Raw genomic sequence first — 18426 nt, 5'->3', positions numbered from 1 at the left:
CCAAACCTTTAATGAGTGACACTCCGTCTCTCATCTACGTTTCACCCCTTAAAATAGGGATGTGTTGATTTCATCCACCAGCATTACTTCTTCCATCTCGCATTCAAGTTGACAGGAAAATTGGAGCCATCTAAGGAAGGAGAGAGCATATGAAGACTGGGTATTATTTTTAGTTCATTTTGAGCACCACTCTGTCGAGTACAAAGAGAAAAACTATTTATCTTTCCTGACCTTTAACAGGGCATAGGTATCTTTTCTACAGTTGAGATCTGTAGATGATTAAAAGGCACCTGCTTCCAAGGACAATGCTGCCTTCCTTCATCCTTGTCCTTGGGTTGCGTCACTCCTGGGCTCTGTACCCAGGTCCCAACCAAGGCAGAAGTGAATCTGCTCTGTCGATGAGACCCTGGCTCAGCGTTCCTAGAATGGCACAAAAGGCCCATCCTTGTCACTTGGTGGATGTGGTTTAATGAAGCAGAGGGTCACTGTGGGAGGATTGCACTACCTGTGTTGTGTTTTGTGAGATGGTTAAAAGGTTTGAAGCTCCTTTAAGAAACCAGGTGGCACAGTGAAGGAGCTGTTCCCCCGAGTGATCGCATTAGAGGTGGCTGAGACACAGCAGCTGTATTAAAAGCTGTGGAAGCTTCATGATGGGATGAGAACTTAGCTGTGTAGGTCACTGGTCTGGATGGTGGCCCTCAATCCCACTGACCACCAGTTCCTGTGGGCAATTCCTTATACTCAGCCCTGACCCCAAGTGGACCTGCTGGACCAGATTCCCTGGGGCAAGACAACCAAATCTGGTTGTCACCCCTTTTAGTTTTTAACCTTTTAAAAATATAATTGTAGATTCCATTATTTATAAGAGAGAACGCAGAGGTAGCCCATGGAATCTGACCTGGTTTCTCTCAATAATATCTTACAAAAATCTCACAGCCAGGATATTGACAGTGACCCAACTGCCCATGTAGGGCCGATAGAAAACAGCTCTACCTGATTCTCCCACACCCAGGACAGAGCCTTCTATTTTTTTTTTTTTGGTATATTATTATCACAGTAATATATACACAATGAAATTTACCATTTTAACTATTTTTCAGAGCACAGTCCAGTGCTGTTAAGTGGTCCTTAACTCAACTTAACAATCATATTGTTGTGCTGCCATTACCACCATCGGCTCCATCACTGTTCTCATCTTCTCCAACTGAAGCTCTGTCCCCACTAAACAACAACTCTGCATCCACTCCCCCATTACTGGTACCCTCCATCTTACCTCTATGACTCTGATGGCTCTAGGGACCTCATGTGAGTGGGATCACACACTGTTTGTCCTTTTGTGACTGGCTTATTTCATTGAGCATCATGTCTTCAGGGTCCATCCAGGTTGTAGCATGTGCCACAATGGCCTATTTTTCTAAATTGAATATATTGGGGTGAGATTGGTAATGAAATCATGTAGCTTTCAGGTATACAGTTCTGTAATACATCACCTGTATGTTGAATTATGTATCTCACCTCCCTCCCCTCTTACCCCAGGTCAGGTCTCCTTCCATCACAATTTATCCTTTCTAAGCCCTCTTCTACACACACCCCTCTCTCTGTGATAATCACCAAACTGCTGTCTGTGTCTATAAGTCTTTTCTTTGCTTAATCCCTTCACCTTTTCCCCCTAGTCCCCCAACCTCCTCCCCTCTGACAGTATTCAGTCAGTTTTCTGCACCTATGAGTCTGTTTCTATTTTGATTGTAGTTTATTTTGTTCATTAGATTCCACATATAAGTGAAACCATAAGGAACTTGTATTTCTCTGACTGGCTTACTTCACTTCACTTAGCATAATACTCACCGGCTCCATCCATGCTGTTGTCAAAGGTAAGATTTCCTTCATTTCCTTTTTGTGTGTGTGGGTGAGTCGTATTCCGTTGTGTTAATGTACCACAGCCTTTTCTCCACTTATCTGCTGCTGGGCACTTGGGCTGCTGTGAAATCTTTGCTATTGTAAGTAATGCTGCAGTGAACATAGCATTGCATATATCCTTTCCGATCAGTGTTTCAGGTTTCTGCAGAGATATTCTCAGAAGTGGAAATGTTAGGTCATAAAGCAGTTCTATTTTTAATTTTTGAGGTAACTTCATACTGCTTACCACAGTGGTTGCACCAATCTGCATTCCCACCAAGAGTACACGAGAGTTCTCTTTTCTCCACATATTCACCAGCACTTGATGTTTATTGATTTATTGATGATAGCCATTCTGACAGATGTGAGGTGATACCTCACTGTGACTTTAATTTCCATTTCTGTAATGACTAGTGATGCTCAGCATCTTTTTGTGTAATAATCATCTGCAGGTCCTCGCTGGAGAGGTGTCTGTTTAGGTTCTTTGCTCATTTTTAAATTGGATTGTTTAATTTTGTTATGATGTTGAGTTTTTTAAGTTCTTCATGAATTTTTGGATATTAAACCCTTATCAGATGTATCATTGGCAAATATGTTCTCCCCTTCAGTGGGTTGTCTTTTCATTTTCTTGGTGGTTTCCTTTGCTGTGCAACAACTTTTTAGATTGATGTAGTCCCATTTGTTTAGTTTTTCTTTTGCTTCTGTTGCCCAAATAGATATATCAGAATAACAAATATTTCTATGAAAATTTATTGCCTTTCTTTTCTTCTAGAAGTTTTACGGTTTCAAATGTCACTTTCAAGTTTTTAATCCATTCTGCGTTTATTCTTCAATATGGTGTAAGAAGGTAGTCTGCATTCATTTATTTTTCCACTTACCTGCCCAATTTTCCCAATAGCATTTTTTGAGTGGACTATCTTTACCAAATTGTATATTCTTGTGTCCTTTGTCAAATATTAATTGACCATAAATGTATGGGTTTATTTCTGGACTTTTTGTTCTGTTCCACAGATCTTTATGTCTGTTTTATGCCAGTACCATACTATATTTATTACTATGGCCTCGTAGTATAGTTTGTTATCAGGTAGCATGATTCCTCCCACTTTGTTCTTCTTTCTCAAGATTACTCTATTGGTTTCGTTTTATTGTTTGTTTTGTTTGTTTGTGTGTGTGTGTGTGTGTGTGTGTGTGTGTGTGTGTTGGGTTTTTTGGTGTTTTTGTGTTTTTTTTGTACTTCCATATAAATTTTTGTGATATTTGTTGTAGCTCTCTGAATTACGTCATTGGACATTTGAACGTTGTTAATTCTTCCTATCTTTGAACACCATATGTGCTTTTATTAATTTGTATCTTCTTCAACTTCTTCCTGTCTTCCTTCCTTTCTTTCACTTTCTTCTTTCTTCCACTTCTTTCTTTCCTTCTTTCTCTCTTTCTTTCTTTCTTTCTTTCTTTCTTTCTTTCTTTCTTTCTTTCTTTCTTCTTTCTTCATGATCTTTATTATATTCAGGTGAATTCCCTTTATTCACATTTCACTGAGAGTTGTTATAATGAATAGGTGTTGTGTTTTGGTGAATGCTTTCTGCATCTATTGTTGTAATCATGTGAATTTGATTCTTTATTTTGTTTACGATGTATCATGTTTTTTATGTGTAGATACTGTACCAAGCTTTCATCCCTGGAATAAATCCCACTTCATCCTGATGTGTAATCTTTTAAATGTATTACTGGATCCAGTTTGCCAATATTTTGTTGAGGATTTTAGCATCTACATTCATCAGGGATATTAGCCTATAATTATTTTTCTTTATAAAGTCTTATTCTGGTTTGGGATTAGGAGAATGCTGGACGCATAAAATGAGCTTGGGAGGCTTCCCCTGTCTTGAGTGTTTTGGATGAGTTTGAGGAGAACAGGTGCTAGTTCTTCTCTGACTGTTTGATGAAATGCACTGTGAAGCCATCCAGTCCAGCACCTGCGTTTGTTGAGAAGTTATTTTTTCTTTTAATTCTCACCTAGTATATATTGTCCAATGAATTTTTTTTAGAGATGTGGGAGGGAGGGAGGGAGGGAGGTAAGAAGGGAGAAAGAGAGGGGAAAGAGAGAGAGAGAGAGAGAGAGAGAGAGAGAGAGAGAGAGAGAGAGACATCAGTGTGAGACACACACATCAAATGGTTGTCTCACACACATGTACACCTCAACAGGTGGCAGGGGTGAACCTGCAACCCAGGTACATGCCTTTGACTGGGAATTGAACGCCTGATCCTTTGTCCCGTGGACCACATCTCTAACCACTGACACACAATGGCCTTAGCTTCATTGATCTCATGTTTGTTTTTTACTGCTTTGTTTATTTCTGCTCTGATCTTTATTATTTTCTTTATTCTTCTCACTTTATGGTGTCTTTGTTTTTCTTTTGCACTAGTTCCTCTAAGTGTCAAGTTAGATGATGTATTTCAGATTTTTCTTGTTTCTTGAGGTAGGCCTGTAATGTTAGGAATTTTCCTCTTAGGACTGCTTATCCTGTGCTCCATAGCGTTAGGATTGTTGTGTTCTCATTTCCATGTGTTTCAAGGTATTATTTCATTATTTCCTTGATCTCATTGTTATCTATTCATTGTTTAGTAACATGTTAATTAGCCTCCAAGACTTTCTGTGTTTTATAGTTTTTTCTTTTTCTTTTTAATCCTATAATTACTAATTTTTATTGTGGTCAAATAAATATAAGATTTATAGTTTTAACCACATTTAAGTATACATCAAGTATATTGACATGCAATTCTCACCACCATGTATCCCCAAATTTTTATTTATTTATTCATTTTTGCTTTTCATTGCTTTTATCTCTGTTAATAAATTTATTGGGGCATGGGTGGTTTTAGGTGTGTACAATTCAGTAATAGATCACTTGTAGGTCAGTTTTTTCTAATTGACTTCTAGTTTTATACAGTTATGATCAGAAAAGATTCTTGATATGATTTCAATCTTCTTAAATTTACTGAGACTGTTTTTGTGCCCTAACATGTGGTCTATCTAGATAATGTTGCACGTCCACTTAAAAAGAATGTATATTCTACTGCTTCAGGGTGAAAATGCTCTGAAGATACCAATTAAATCCATTTGATCTATTGTGTTATTTCAGTCCACTCTTTTTTTTTTTTTAAAGACTAGGTGTGAGGCCGCCCTGTGCAAGGGTGAGGCAGCGCCCAAGTCTTCCCCCCCACCTTCTCCCTCCCCCCCCAGCCCCCGCCCATCTCCCTCCCCCCCCAGCCCCTGCCCATCTCCCTCCGCCCCCACCCACAGGGACCCCAGCCCAGGAGGAGGTCAGGGCCCAAGTCTCCCCCCCGCCTTCTCCCTCCCCCCCCAGCCCCCGCCCGTCTCCCTCCCCCCCCAGCCCCCGCCCATCTCCCTCCACCCCCACCCGCAGGGGCCCCAGCCCAGGGGAGCCAGGGGAGCCTAGGGGAGCCAGGGGAGCATGTCACACGCTAGGGGGAAGGGAACGCTTCACTGATTTGAGTGTCACCCTTGCGCAGGGGCCACCCTAATCTCCTCTGCATCATTCCAGCTTTACTATATGTGCTGCTGCTGCTGCAGAGTCCAGCACCAGGCCACTCTTTGCTTCTTGATTTTCTGTGCGGAAGATCCAGCCATTGATGCCAGTGGGATTGTTCAAATCCCCTACTACGTCTGTATTATTGTTGAACTCTCCATTTATGTACATCAGGATTTGATTTACACATTTACTTGCTCTTATGTTGAAGAAATACATGTTTGCAAGGGTTATATCCTCTTGTTGGATTGCTCTCTTTATCATTCTGTGGTGTCCATTCTTATCGCTCAATATAGCCTTTGTTTTAAAGTCTGTTTTGTCAGCTCTAGGTTTACCTCCCCGGCATATTTCTCATTTGTATTTGCATGAAATACCTTTTGCCATCCCCTTGCTTTTTGTCTGTATGTCTTTCATTCTGAGATAGGTCTCTTGTTGACTGCATATATATGGTTCTTGATTTCTTATCGATTCAGCTACCATGTCTTTTAATTGCAGCAGTCAAGCCACTTACATTTAAAGTGATTATTTGTAGATATGTTTTATTCTTTTAACTCTGTTTCCCTTTTATTCCTTCTCGATAGTTCTTATACTAATGGTTTGGTGGTAACACACTTCTTTTGCTGTTTCTTGTCTGGGAAGCTCTTTATTTCTCCATCAATTTTAAATGACAGCCTTACTGGGTAAAGTAGTCTTGGTTGAAGGTCCTAGCTTGTCATTATTTTGAATATTTTGTGCCAATCCCTACTGGCCTGGTATGTTTTTGTAGAGAAATAAGCTGACAGTCTTATGGGAGCTCCCTTGTAGGTAACTGACCGTCTTTCTTTTGTTGCTTTTAAGATGTCCTGTCTTTAATCTTTGTCATTGTCATGATGATGTGTCCTGGTGTCAAGCCTTTTTGGGTTCATCTTGTTTGGGACTCTGTGCTTCCTGGACGTGTGTCTCTTCCTTCACCAGGTTAGGGAAGTGTTCGGTCATTATTTCTTTTAATATGGTGTAGTCCCTTAACCTTTCTTTTGTCCTTGTACTCCTATAATGTGGATGTTGTTAATGTTTCATGTTGTCCCAAAAGTCCCCTAAACATTCCTCATTTTTAAAAGTTCTTTTTTCTTTTTGCTGCTTTTGTCTTCTGTGTCCTTGTCTTCCAAATCACTAATTTGATTCTCTCCTTAATCAAATTATTTATTTTCTCTAGTGTATTCTTCATTTCAAAGATTTTACTCTTTATTTCTGACTGGATCTTTTATATGGCTTAAATGTTCTTTTTCATGCCTACTATCAGTTTTCAAGTTCCCAATGATTTCATCCATTCTTCACCTAACTTCAATTAACTATCTGAAATATTGCTTGCCTCACTTTGTTTAGCATTTTTTCTGGATGTGTCCCCTGTTCTTAAATTTGGGGCATGTTTCTTTGCATTTTGGCTGCCTCTGTGTGTTTCTTTCTTTGTATTAAAATCCAGGTCTTGGTAGTGTGGCTTCGTGTAGTAGGAGTCCTGTGGAACCCAGTGGCAATTTCTTCTTGATCATCTGAGTTGAGTGCTCCAGGGATGTCCCGTGTGTGTTATGTGAACCTTCCTGTGGCAGTTGATTCTTGATGGCTGTTGGCCCATTCATGTAGTGATTCGATGCTCAGGCTAGTTGGCTGTGACCACAGTGTACCCTGCCTACAGTGTAGTGTATGAGCTGCTGACAGGTGTTGACCACGTGGAGCGCAATTCATCTCAGCGGGGTCTGGTGCCTGCCTAGATCTCTCTTTGGATCTGCCGCTTCTGAGGCTAATTGTATCCTTCTCTGATGTGCTCTGAAGCTGGCTATCGGCTTGTTGTTCCTGGGGCTTCCTGGGAGGGACTCTGGTGCTGAACAATGTCAGATGCTTGATGTGACTCTCCCAGGGCAATCTCTTTGCATCTACAAAGCAATTCACAATTTGTGACAGCCTCTGCTAAGGCCCAGTGAGCACAGGAAGGTCCAAGCAGGGCACCAAAGCTGGCTTTGACTAGCATTGAGCCTGGGGGCAGGTCAGCAAAAGCCCCAGAGCACACCATGTTCTGCCTCCCTGTCTGCCTCCATCTGCCGGGTGCCTGTTTGTCTCAGTTAATGAAAGAGTCTCTGGAAGCACTCAAGTTGCATGAGGGAGGTTCTCAGGGAGTCCCCAGGTAGAGGTGAGTGGTGCTCACCAGATGGATGCAGGTTCAAGCTCAGTGTCAGTGTTGGGTCTGAGGCCACTCAGCAAATGTCCCAGGGGATATCAGGTCCAGCTGCCACCCCCTGGGTCCTCACACATCCTTGAGCAGTGTACAGAAGACGCAGACCTGGCATTGTTTGTAGGAGGAGAATGAAAAAGTCAAAAGAGGCTGCTTCCCAGGATTGAAGGTGTCTGGAATCTGTAGTCTGAGATCAGCTGTGTGAGCTTAAGGGCTTTGCAGAAGGTCTGTGGATTCTCAAAGGCCAGAGAGCTGCTTCCTGTTGTAGATGACTCATGGATCCCCACAGGGGAGCGAGAGCATGGTGGCATCATGCAGGTGCAATCCAGCCATCACGTAGTGAAAAGTAGAATCCCCTCATGGGTGGCTGATTTCAGCAGATTCATCCCTCCATTTCTGTCCTAAGAGAACTGGAGCTCTCTCCAGACTTCCGACCAGATGCATGCTCACTGGCTTCCCGGGCAGCACTGTCCCTGCCTTCTTTCCTCAAGGCTGGGTGAGCCAGGCTGGCTGGAGTGTAGGGAAGGGAGGATAGAGGTCCGTTTAGAGGGTTGAAATGCTGTGAGAACTTTTAAGGCTTAAATTTATTTTCTGTGTGTCTGCTCCCACACTATAACTAAGCAGCCAAAGTGATGCTTAGCTCACTCTCAAGGAAGCACAGTTCTGCCCTGCACCAGTGCCACACATCACCAGAGCAGTGAAGGGAGCTACTGGAGGAAGAAGACAGGGCATTCCTCTCCCAGCAGTGTAACACCCTCACAGGCATGATTCTGTCTGGAGAGCTGACCCCTGCTGGAGCACTTAAGGCTTTTAGGCACAGAGTGTAATGATCTGATTTATATTTTTTAAAGATCACTCTGATTTGCATTTTCATTTTTATTAAAAATTACTTCTTTAATTTTTTTCAATTAGGGATGACATTCAATATTAGTTTCAAGTGTACAAAATAGTGGTTAGACATTTATATAACATATAAAAGCATCTCCTGATAAGTCTAGCATGGGATATCTTTGAAAAGGGTATTAATCCTATTCACGAGGGCTCCACCCTCATAACCTAATCAACCTCAAAAGACCCACCTTTTATTTATTTTTAATCAACCTTATTTGGGTGACATTCATTAATAAAATTGCATAGGTCAGGTGTGCAATTCTATAATGCATCATTTGTATATCGCATTGTGTGCTCACTGGCTTCAGGTCAAGTCTCCTTCTATCACCATTTATCCCCCCTATGCCCTCTTCTCCCTCCCCTACCTGTCACCACCAACCTTACCCCCTACTCCCCACACGCCACCCCACCTGCCACCCCACACCCCACACACCCAGCCCCCATCTGCCTCACCACATCCCCAATGCACAGCCCCCATCTGCCACCCCAACTCCCCTCCCGCCAGCTCTCATCCCCCAACATTACCCCTCACCCCCACCTCCCACTCTTACCCCAACCCAACCCCCCACCGACCCCCATCACGCACCCCACACCCCACACCTCCCATCCTCCACCCCCAACTTCCCAGCCCCCACCCTCCACCCCCCTTCCCCTGCTTGTGATTTGACATTTGAAATGATATTTGAGATGTGTCTTGAGAGCACGGGTAGGATTTAGACAGATGAAGAAGGTGAGAATATGCTTCAGGTACAGAGAGTGGACATTCGGCCTGGAGGCAGGAGAGATGAACACTGGACAGACCAGAGCATATGCCCTTCAGATGCCTGTGAGTGAGGGGTCAGGGCAGGGAAACAGAAGACCCTGCATGGAGGGAAAGGGCAGAGGGATAAGGGGACCAACCACAGAGTGGTCAGAGCAGGAGAGACAGCAGCCCCTCCATGGGAAGGCAGGGCAGCAGGGTCAGGGGACCAGGGGAGGGGCCGATGGACAGGTATGAGAGGGAATGCTGCCAAGGGGCAGGGCTGGGGGCAAGGGCTCCACCATGGGGAACAGGGAACTCTCCATGGAGGGGTCTGTTTCTCCTGTTACCTATCTCTACTCCCATGTCCCCCCTTCCCTGGCCCCTCCATGGATGGTGCCCTAACCCCCCTATCTTGCTCAGACTATGTGGGGTCCTTTGTCCTCCCTGCCCTGCTACCTCCCTGGATGATGCCCTCTCCCCCCTGCCCTGCCATCTATTTCAGGACCTGTGCTAAAATCCTTGCTGTCTCAAAGTAGGCTTCCCTATCCCCCCAGCCTCTCCTCTCCATGGAGGGTTCCCTGTTCCCTCTCATGCATGCCCTGTCCCTCCATGAAGGATTCTGTCTCCTCCATGCCCTTCTCCCTCAAACCGGGGCTCCCTTTCTCCACTGCTTGCCCCCTCAAAGTGAGGTTCTCTGTCCCCCTGCCGTGCCCCCTCCACGAAGGAAATCTTCCTCCCTGACCCTCCCCCTCAAAGTGGGGTTCTCTACACCCCTGCCATGCCCCATCCATGGAGGGTACCTTCTCCTCCCTGCCTCTCCCCCTAAAGTTGGGATCCCTGTTCCCCTGCCCAGCTCCCTCAATGGATAGTTCTGTCTCCTCTGTGCCCTGCTCTCTCAAAGTGAGGTTCCCTTTCCTCCTGCCCTACCCTCTGCATTCGAATTACCTGTCCAACTGCCCTGCCCCCTCCCCATAGAGGGTTCCTGGTCTCCCCTCTCCTCCCTGCCCTGCCCCCTATAATTGGGGTTCCCTTCCTTCCTGTCCTCCCCACTGCATGGAGGGTTTGCTGTACCCACTATTCCATCCCTGCAAGTGCAGTTCCTGTCCCCCAGCTCTAACTCCTTTCTGAAGGTTTCCCTGTCCCCCTGCCCTGCCCCCTCCATGAAGGTTTCCCTGTCTCCTGCCCTCTACCCTCTATGAAGAGTCCCCTCTCCTCCCTGCCCTGTCCCCTCCATGGAGTGTGCCCTCTCCCCCCTGCCCTGTCCCATCCATGGAGGGTTTCCTGTTCCTCTGCTCTGCCGCCTCCAAGGAGGGTCCCCTCTACTCCCTGTCTGACCCATCCCTGTTGGGTTCCCTGGCCAGCCCCCCCGCCTCGAGCCCTGCCCCCTCCATGGAGGGTTCCCTGCCCCACCTGTTCTGTAGCCTCCATGGAGGTTTCCCTGTCACCACTGCCCTGCCCCCTCCCTGGAGGGTCCCCTCTCCTCCGTGCCCAGTCCACTCCAAGGAGTATGCCCTCTCCCCCCTGCCCTGTCCCATCCACGGAGGGTTCCCTTTTCCTCTGCTCTTCCCTCTCCATGGAGGGTGCCTTCTCCTCCCTGCCTTGTCCTCTCCAAGGAGAGTCCCCTCTCCTCTCTGCCCAGTCCACTCCATGAAGGTCCCCACTTTCCCTGCCCTCCCTCCTCCATGGAGAGTCCCCTCTCCTCTCTGACAAGCCAATCCTTGGAGGGTCCCATGTTGTCAGTCCCCACTGCCCTGCCCCATCAATGGAGAGTTCCCTGTTCCCCAAACCCCCTGCCCTTCCCCCTCCATATAGAGCACCCATGCCCACTATCCTTCCCTTCCTTGGAGGGTCCTTTCTCCTCCCTGCCCTGTTACCTCCACGGAGGGTCCCATCTCCTCTTTAGCTATAACCTCCATGGAGGGTCTCTTCACTCTCTGTCCTCTTCCCTCCATGGTGGGTCCCCTGCTCCACTGCCCTGTCTCCTGCATGAAGGGTCCCCACTTCCCCTGCCCTCCCTTCTTCATGAAGTGTCCCCTCTCCTCCCTGCCCAGCCCATCCTTAGAGGGTTCCCTGTATCCCTTCCCCATAACCCTGCCCCCTCCATGGAGGGTCCCCTATTCTCCCTTCCCTGTCCCCTACGCTCCCCGCTCCATGGAAGGTACCTTCTCCTCCTTGACCCATCTCCTCCATGGAGGTTCCCATCTCCTCCCTGCCCTTCCTCTCCCTGGAAGGATCCTTCTCCTCCATGGCATGTCCCCTCCATGGAATGTCCCCTCTCCTCCCTGCCCTGTCCCCTCCATGGAGGGGTCCCCTCTCCTCCCTGTCTGGCCCATCACTGTAGGTTTCCCTTTCCCCGTCTCTGCCCTCTCCTCCCTGCCCTGTACCCTCCATGGAGGGATCCTTCTCCTCCCTGACCCATGCCCTCCGTGGAGGGTCCCTACTCCTCCCTACCTGTCCCCTCCATGGAGGGTTCCCATAACCCTACTGTCCCCCTGCATGGAGAGTACCTTCTCCTTCGTGACCCGTCCCCTCCATGGAGGTTCCCATCTCCTCCCTGTCTTGTCCCCTCCATGGAGGGTCCTCTCTCCTCCCTGTCTGTCCCCTCCATGGAGAGTTCCCATCACCCTAACAGTCCCCCCTGCATGGAGGGTCCCAACTCCTCCCTGCCCTTCTCCATCATGGAGGGTCCGCTCTCCTCCCTGCCCTTCGCCTCCATGGAGGTATCCTTCTCCTTCCTGACCCATCCCCTCTATTGAGGGTCCCCGCTCCTCCTTGCCTGTTCCCTCCATGGAGGGACCCCTCTACTGCCTACGTGTCCCGGAAAGGAGGGTCCTCTCTTCTCCTGGCCCATCACCTCCATGGAGTTTCCCCTCACACCCATGCCTGTCCCCTTCATGGAAGGTTCCCTGTCCCCACTGCCCTGCACCCTCCATGGAAGGTCTCTTCTTCTCCCTACCCTTGCCGCCTCCATGGAGGGTCCCATCTCCTCCCTGCCCTCACCCCTCCATGGAGGGTCCACTCTCCTCTCTACCTGTCCCTTCCATGGAAGGTTCCCCACTGCCCTGCACCCTCCATGGAGGGTCCCATTTCATCCCTGCCCTGTTCCCTCCATGGAGGATCCCCACTCCTCCCTGCCTGACACCTCCATGGAGGGTCCCCTCTCCTCCCTGCCTGTCCCGTCCATGGAGGGTCCCCCTTCTCCCTGCCTGTCCCCTCAATGGAGGGTTCCCTTTCCCCATGGCCCTGTCCCCTCCATGGAGGGTCCCCTCTCCTCCCTGCCTGTCCCTCCATGGAGGATTCCCTGTACCCACTGCCCTGCATCCTCCATGGAAGTTCCCTTCTTCTCCCTACCCTCTCCCCTCCATGGAGGGTCCCCTCTCCTCCCTTCCTTTCCCCTCAATGGAGGGTTCTCTCTCCCCCCTTCCTGTCCCCTCCATGGAGGGTCCCCTCTCCTCCCTGCCCTCTCCCCTCCATTGAGGGTCTCCTCTCCTCCCTACCTCTCCCCTCCATGGAGGGTCCCTTCTCCTCCCTTCCTTTCCCCTCCATGGAGGGTCCTCTCTCCTCCCTGCCCTGCCCTCTCCATGGAGGTTTCACTGCCTCTCCTACCCTGCCCCCTCCATGGAAGGACCCCTTTCCCCTGCCCTGCCCGATCCATGCAGGGTCTTCTGTTTCCCTGCCTGTTCCCATCACTCACAGGCTCTGCGAGGCATGTGCTCTGGTCCCCAGTGTTCATCTGTCCTGCCTCCAGGCCGTGTCCACTGTCTGCACATGAAGCACATCTCACCGTCTTCATCTGCCCAAATCCTCCCGGGCTCTCAGGGTACATGTCAAATATCATTTCAAATGTCAAATCACCGAGTGATCTTTAAAAAATATAAATCAGATCCCCCTATTCTCGTGCCTAAAAGCCTTCCTGCTGTGACAGCAATTTCAACCCACACTAGGGCCCTCTATGCCCCCCCCCCCGACCCCCCGCTCTCTGCTGTTCCCATCCAGCCTGGCTGTCCTTGCCCTGGGGCACTGCCTCTCTTTTTGGGGTGGCTTCCCCAGGTCTCCATGGCGCCAGCTCTGTCTCAACAGCCATGTCTCAGTTTAAACATTTTGGGGAGCCCTTTCCTGAGCCTGCTAGGGAGTCACTCTGCTCTGAAGCCCCCATGTAGCCAGCCCTATGGTATATCACCTGGCAGTAGGTCACAATACTAACAGAGGTCAGAATGGTAAGACAGGTCATAGAGGTAACCTAGCCACCATGCCAGGCCAGCCATGTGGGCCAACCTCTCAAGTTTTCTGGTGGTGGTGTTGTTAAAAATCAGTGAATAAACATTTATTGACCCCAACATACCAAAGGCCCTCTACAGAAACCACAGGAGGTGTGGCTCTCCTGGGTCCTGGCCCTCAGTAACTAGGTGTTCTTCAAAGTGAAAACTGGGTGGGAGGGTGGGTCAGAGAAGCCAGGGAGGGACTCCACATGAGTTGCTGTCTTTGAGGCTGGAGGAAGGGATCAAAGGCCAAGATTTTGGAGAGCCCCAGGAAGCTGGGAATGGCTTTGGCAGGGACACAGAAGGGAACTGTGCCATAAGGAATGGATTCTGCATGTGCAGGACCCTGAGGCCTCCTGGGAGGAGGGCAACGCAATGAACCACCTCAGGTTTCTGACCCACAGCACCTGGGATCCCACACTTTGTCCTGTGAACCACTGCGTTTAAGGTCATAGGTCAGGGCACCAATAGAAATCTTTTGTGTCCCTGTGGCTCCCTAGTCATATAAGCTAAGTCTATTTTCTTCATGGCTCTTCCTATCTTCTGAAATAAAGTGTGGCCTTGGTTCTTGTTCGCCTGTCTCTCAGGCCCTCTCAGCACCTGAAAGGTGACCTGTGAAGGCCAAGCCCCCAAGACCCAGGTAGACAGCACACACTTGCTGAATGATTTCCTGAGCAAAGAGCTCTTTTCGGATTTCATATATTTTTTATTTGTAATAAACCTGATTCATTAACATGTACATACATATGATATCTTCATCCTCTTTAGGACATCCCACATAGATTCATGAATTTTTAAAATATCTTAATTTTTTGGTCAAAACCCGCGTCTCAATTTCTTGTTCAGAAATGCAGTAGCTGCTTTATGTCCTGCCTCGGGGAGGAGAGGGTTCTGACTGCAGACCAGGTTCATGCCAGGATGTTGCTCCTGTTCCTGGTCCTTCACAGGCCAGTCCTTTGGCCTCTGGTGGCCAGTTGACCCATGATGCGCCCTTACACCTCATCTCCTGTTCACCAGCCTGGTGTTGCTTCCTGCGTTGGTCACAAGGTGCAATATACAGATCCTGTCACATAGAACCCACACCTGAAACCTATATGTTTTTGTTGACCAATGTCACCCCAATGGATTTAATAAATAAAAACATTTTTTTAAAAAAAACACACATTAGTTATTTTGCAGATTGAAACTGGTTCAGGGAGATGAAGTGACTGGTCTGGGGTTCCCCAATATTCCCACTGCCCATGATTCTGAATGCCCAGCACTTTCTTGTCTTTCTCCCATTAGACTTCAAAGGCCCTGCCTTTTAAAAATCCAAAGGAGCTGAAAAAACAGTAGGAAGCTTCAAACCTCCTTTGGAAAGCGAACTTTAAGTCAGCAGAGTGGAACATCTTCTCTATGAGTGTTTCTTTGCTTCTTTGTTCATTCATTTGCCAAATGTATGTTTTACAGACATTTCTAGAACTGACCTTTTCAGTACTGGCTCTCCCTCTCAGAAGGTGCCTAGGCCTGTGCTAGGACCAAAGAGTCCCCAGTGCTGAGTGGGAATTCAGCAATGACTTTTGAAGGTTTCTTTTTAAGAAATATATACAAATTCTGAATTACTTTTATCACTAGATACTAGGAAGGGTTCTCCCCTCACAAGAGCCTTTATGCTATTTTCACAAGACCCCTGCTCAGTATCTAGTGAAAGAAGGTCAGCTTACTTTACAGAAACACAACAGGTGAAACCACAGCATGGTTTTTATAATAAGAAATTTCCTTTGCACATTGTACCGAGGAAGAAAAACCTTTAAGAAGAAATGTCAGATAGAGTTACAGTTTTGTATGAATAAAGATAAGTACGGACCAAAGTTGCAAATATATTCAGTATGTTCAATGTGCAGAAAAAATATAGCTTATTTATTTATTTCTAAATGGATTTTCTCTTGAGTCCCCCACCAGGGGATAGAGGGGACAAGAGCAAAAGAAAATATTTAGCTCAATTTAGTTCAGCCTCATGAACTGAATCCTGTCTTTAAATGAACACAGTGCCTTTCCCATTGGTGTTATATGGGATGGGAGGTGGAGCTATTTTGTTTTTCTGGCAACAGGGGCAGAGTCTTTGTATCGCCTATTGTCGCCCAGGGAGTAGCTAGTCTGGGTCCATGTGTGGGGTCCTACTCCAAGTTTCCCTCTGGAGTTCTCACCCAGAGAGCGAGGACATGCAGCATCCCTGCTGGGGGCTCCCAGGCTGCCCCGATAATCCCAGGGGAGCAGTCCTCAGCCCTCCAATTCTAACCCCAGTGTCTGTGTGTCCCCCTCTCCCCTCTGAGAGTCCTGGCTGCAGAGGAGGGGACAGGAGGCATCTGCAGTTCCCTGCCCTCAATCTCTTCATTTGTTCCCACAGTTACCAGAGCCCAGAAGGCTTTGCTTCTCCTTCCTATCCGTACAGACCTTCCCTGATGGAAAATTTGAGAACACTGGAAAACAGGGCACATGAAGACTTTTCAAGAGTATGTAAGTGTTTACAAAGTATTTGAGAAAATTAATTTCTAAATTCTGTTTCTTCTAGGTACTCTTTTCAAATTTGATCTGCCTGAGGAGTCATCTGTGATTTTTTTTTCCCATCTCACCTTTCACAGTCTCTCCTCTCATTTTAGTAAAGAAAACTATGCCTTCCCCACCTCCTCAAAGAAATCTTACCATTGCCCCTGGGTGTGACACTCTCTAGCCCTCTGAACTATGAGTGCATGCCAACTAATGGCACTGCATGAAGCAAACTCTTTCTGAGAAGGAATTCTTAGGGTAATCTGAAGGCAGCAGGAAAAACAAAAGCAGAGACCTCAGAGGTATTTGGAGCCTTTGTCACCTCCAGCTACACAAATGTTAAACACAGCCTGACACCTGGCCAGACAGTGTAAAATCTCACAGTGCTCAAAATGGTTGATAAAAGGGAAAAATGGATAAGTTTTTGTTAAATAAACATCTGAATAAGAACGAAAAAAAAAAACCTAGTTGTCTTCCATAATTCAGGCACCTTACATGTATTGTTCTAATCCCACAATGGTCCCCATGTGCCTCCCATTTTAGAAAGCAGAGAACTGAAGTCAGAGAACTGAAGACAGGAGGCCAGAATTGGTGGGGTTCCAAATCCAGCCAAGTCGGCTCCCCCAGAGCAAGCTGCCTCCTGTGTCCAGGGTTTCCTTGTCCTCCCTGATGGAAAGTCTGACCTTCCGTTCCTAAGACACATGCTGGTGTCTTCATGAATTTCAACCAATTTCCAAAAGGACCAGTGGGAAAAGAATTTTTACGGTTAAGGACAGCAATAGGGACACAGAAGAGACTCTCATTCAGAACAATTGGAGCATAGAAAATGTTTACAGATCTGCTTCCGAATAAATGAATGAATGTCACACTGGGCTCAACGTTTAGACAGGTGCAGCTATAGAGAGAATCCAGACACCACTCAGCTGCTCTGTAGACATGGGAGCATCCTACGAATGACACTTGCCATGACACCTGTCTTGTTGACAAGAATTATGCAGATGGCTTCAGGGGTTATACAAAACTTTATATAAATCAAAAAAATCTTTAGCCAGTACCAGTTTGGCTCAGTGGATAGAGCATCAGCCTGCAGACTCAAGGGTCCCAGGTTCGATTCCGGTCAAGGGCATGTACCTTGGTTGTGGGCACATCCCCAGTGGGGGGCGTGCAGGAGGCGGCTGGTTGATGTTTCTCTCTCATGGATGTTTCTAACTCTCTATCCCTCTCCCTTCCTCTCTGTAGAAAATCAATAAAACTTATTTTAAAAAAATTCTTTAGAAAAAAATCTTTAGTTGTTGTTTTTTTAAAATGAATTACTGAATCTTCTGAAACTTATTTTGGCTTTTGCAAAAGTTCAAAAAATTCCACATTCTTTTTATAGTTTCTTCCTTCGTTGATTTTTTTTTTCTCCAATACTGGAAAAAGATAAAAAAAATAAAGGCATGTTGAAAGAAGAACATAAAAAGTTCTCCGTAATTTCACATCCCACAGTTAGATAATAGTATGATCTTTTCCCTTTGTTTCTTTGTGGTTTTTTTGTTTTTATATAGGTATGTATATGTATGCACAGTATAAAGTTGCCAAATTTGGAATTATATATTCAAATGTGTATGCACATATATTTATAAAAATATATGTACACATACTTTTTGCTTCCCCTTGTTCTTAAAATTATACCATAAACCTTCCCGCATATTCTAAGAGAGTCGTATCTTAATGGCTTTGTAATATTCCAGCATATGTCTAAATCACAATTCAGATAACCAAAATTCTATCACTGGTCATTTAAGTTTTTCCCACTTGTTCAGTGTTATGAATAATAAAAAGAATCAGCACTTTCTAAAACTTTTTCTGTTTTTTGAATTAAAGAAAACTAATTTTAAAATCACTAGAAAATCCTTTGAGAATAGAAATGTTTTATTTTGCACTTTGCAGTAGAGTAGCCAGTAGCCGCATATGGCTATTGAGCTCTTGAGAGGTGCTTAGTGCAACTTAGGAGCGTGATTTCACCTTTTACTTCATTTTAAATTAGCCACATGTGGGTAATGACTCCCTTATTGGTCAAAGCAGAACTTGAGAGCGCCGAATCCTAACCACTAGACCTCCAGGGACTGTGGTACATAGAATGAACAACATAAACTGATGAACAAAAACAGATCCAGAGACAGAGAAACATCTATCAGACCATCAAACCCTAAAGGGAAGGTAGGGGAGGGTGGAGGTAAGAGGGGGAGATCAACCAAAGGACTTATTTGCATGCATATAGGCCTAACCACTGGACATAGACAACAGGCGGGTGAGGGCATGAGTGGGGAGGGTGCGGAGGGTAATGTGGGGATAAGGACACATATGCAATAACTTAATCAA

General features: G+C 46.5%; 2 non-coding genes across 2 annotated transcripts; both read right to left on the bottom strand.

The window, feature by feature from the left end:
* Positions 1–5379: 5379 nt before the first annotated feature.
* Positions 5380–5484, bottom strand: LOC132214004 (U6 spliceosomal RNA). The gene has a single exon (XR_009448111.1). It is a non-coding gene; the product is annotated as a U6 spliceosomal RNA (small nuclear RNA).
* A 2754-nt stretch (positions 5485–8238) lies between these two features.
* LOC132214046 (small nucleolar RNA SNORA74) lies at positions 8239–8441 on the bottom strand. Its single transcript, XR_009448145.1, has one exon. It is a non-coding gene; the product is annotated as a small nucleolar RNA SNORA74 (small nucleolar RNA).
* Positions 8442–18426: the final 9985 nt, after the last annotated feature.

This window comes from Myotis daubentonii, chromosome 12 (assembly GCF_963259705.1).
Source record: "Myotis daubentonii chromosome 12, mMyoDau2.1, whole genome shotgun sequence".
Taxonomy (NCBI): domain Eukaryota; kingdom Metazoa; phylum Chordata; class Mammalia; order Chiroptera; family Vespertilionidae; genus Myotis; species Myotis daubentonii.
This window is presented reverse-complemented; position numbering and strand designations above follow the sequence as displayed.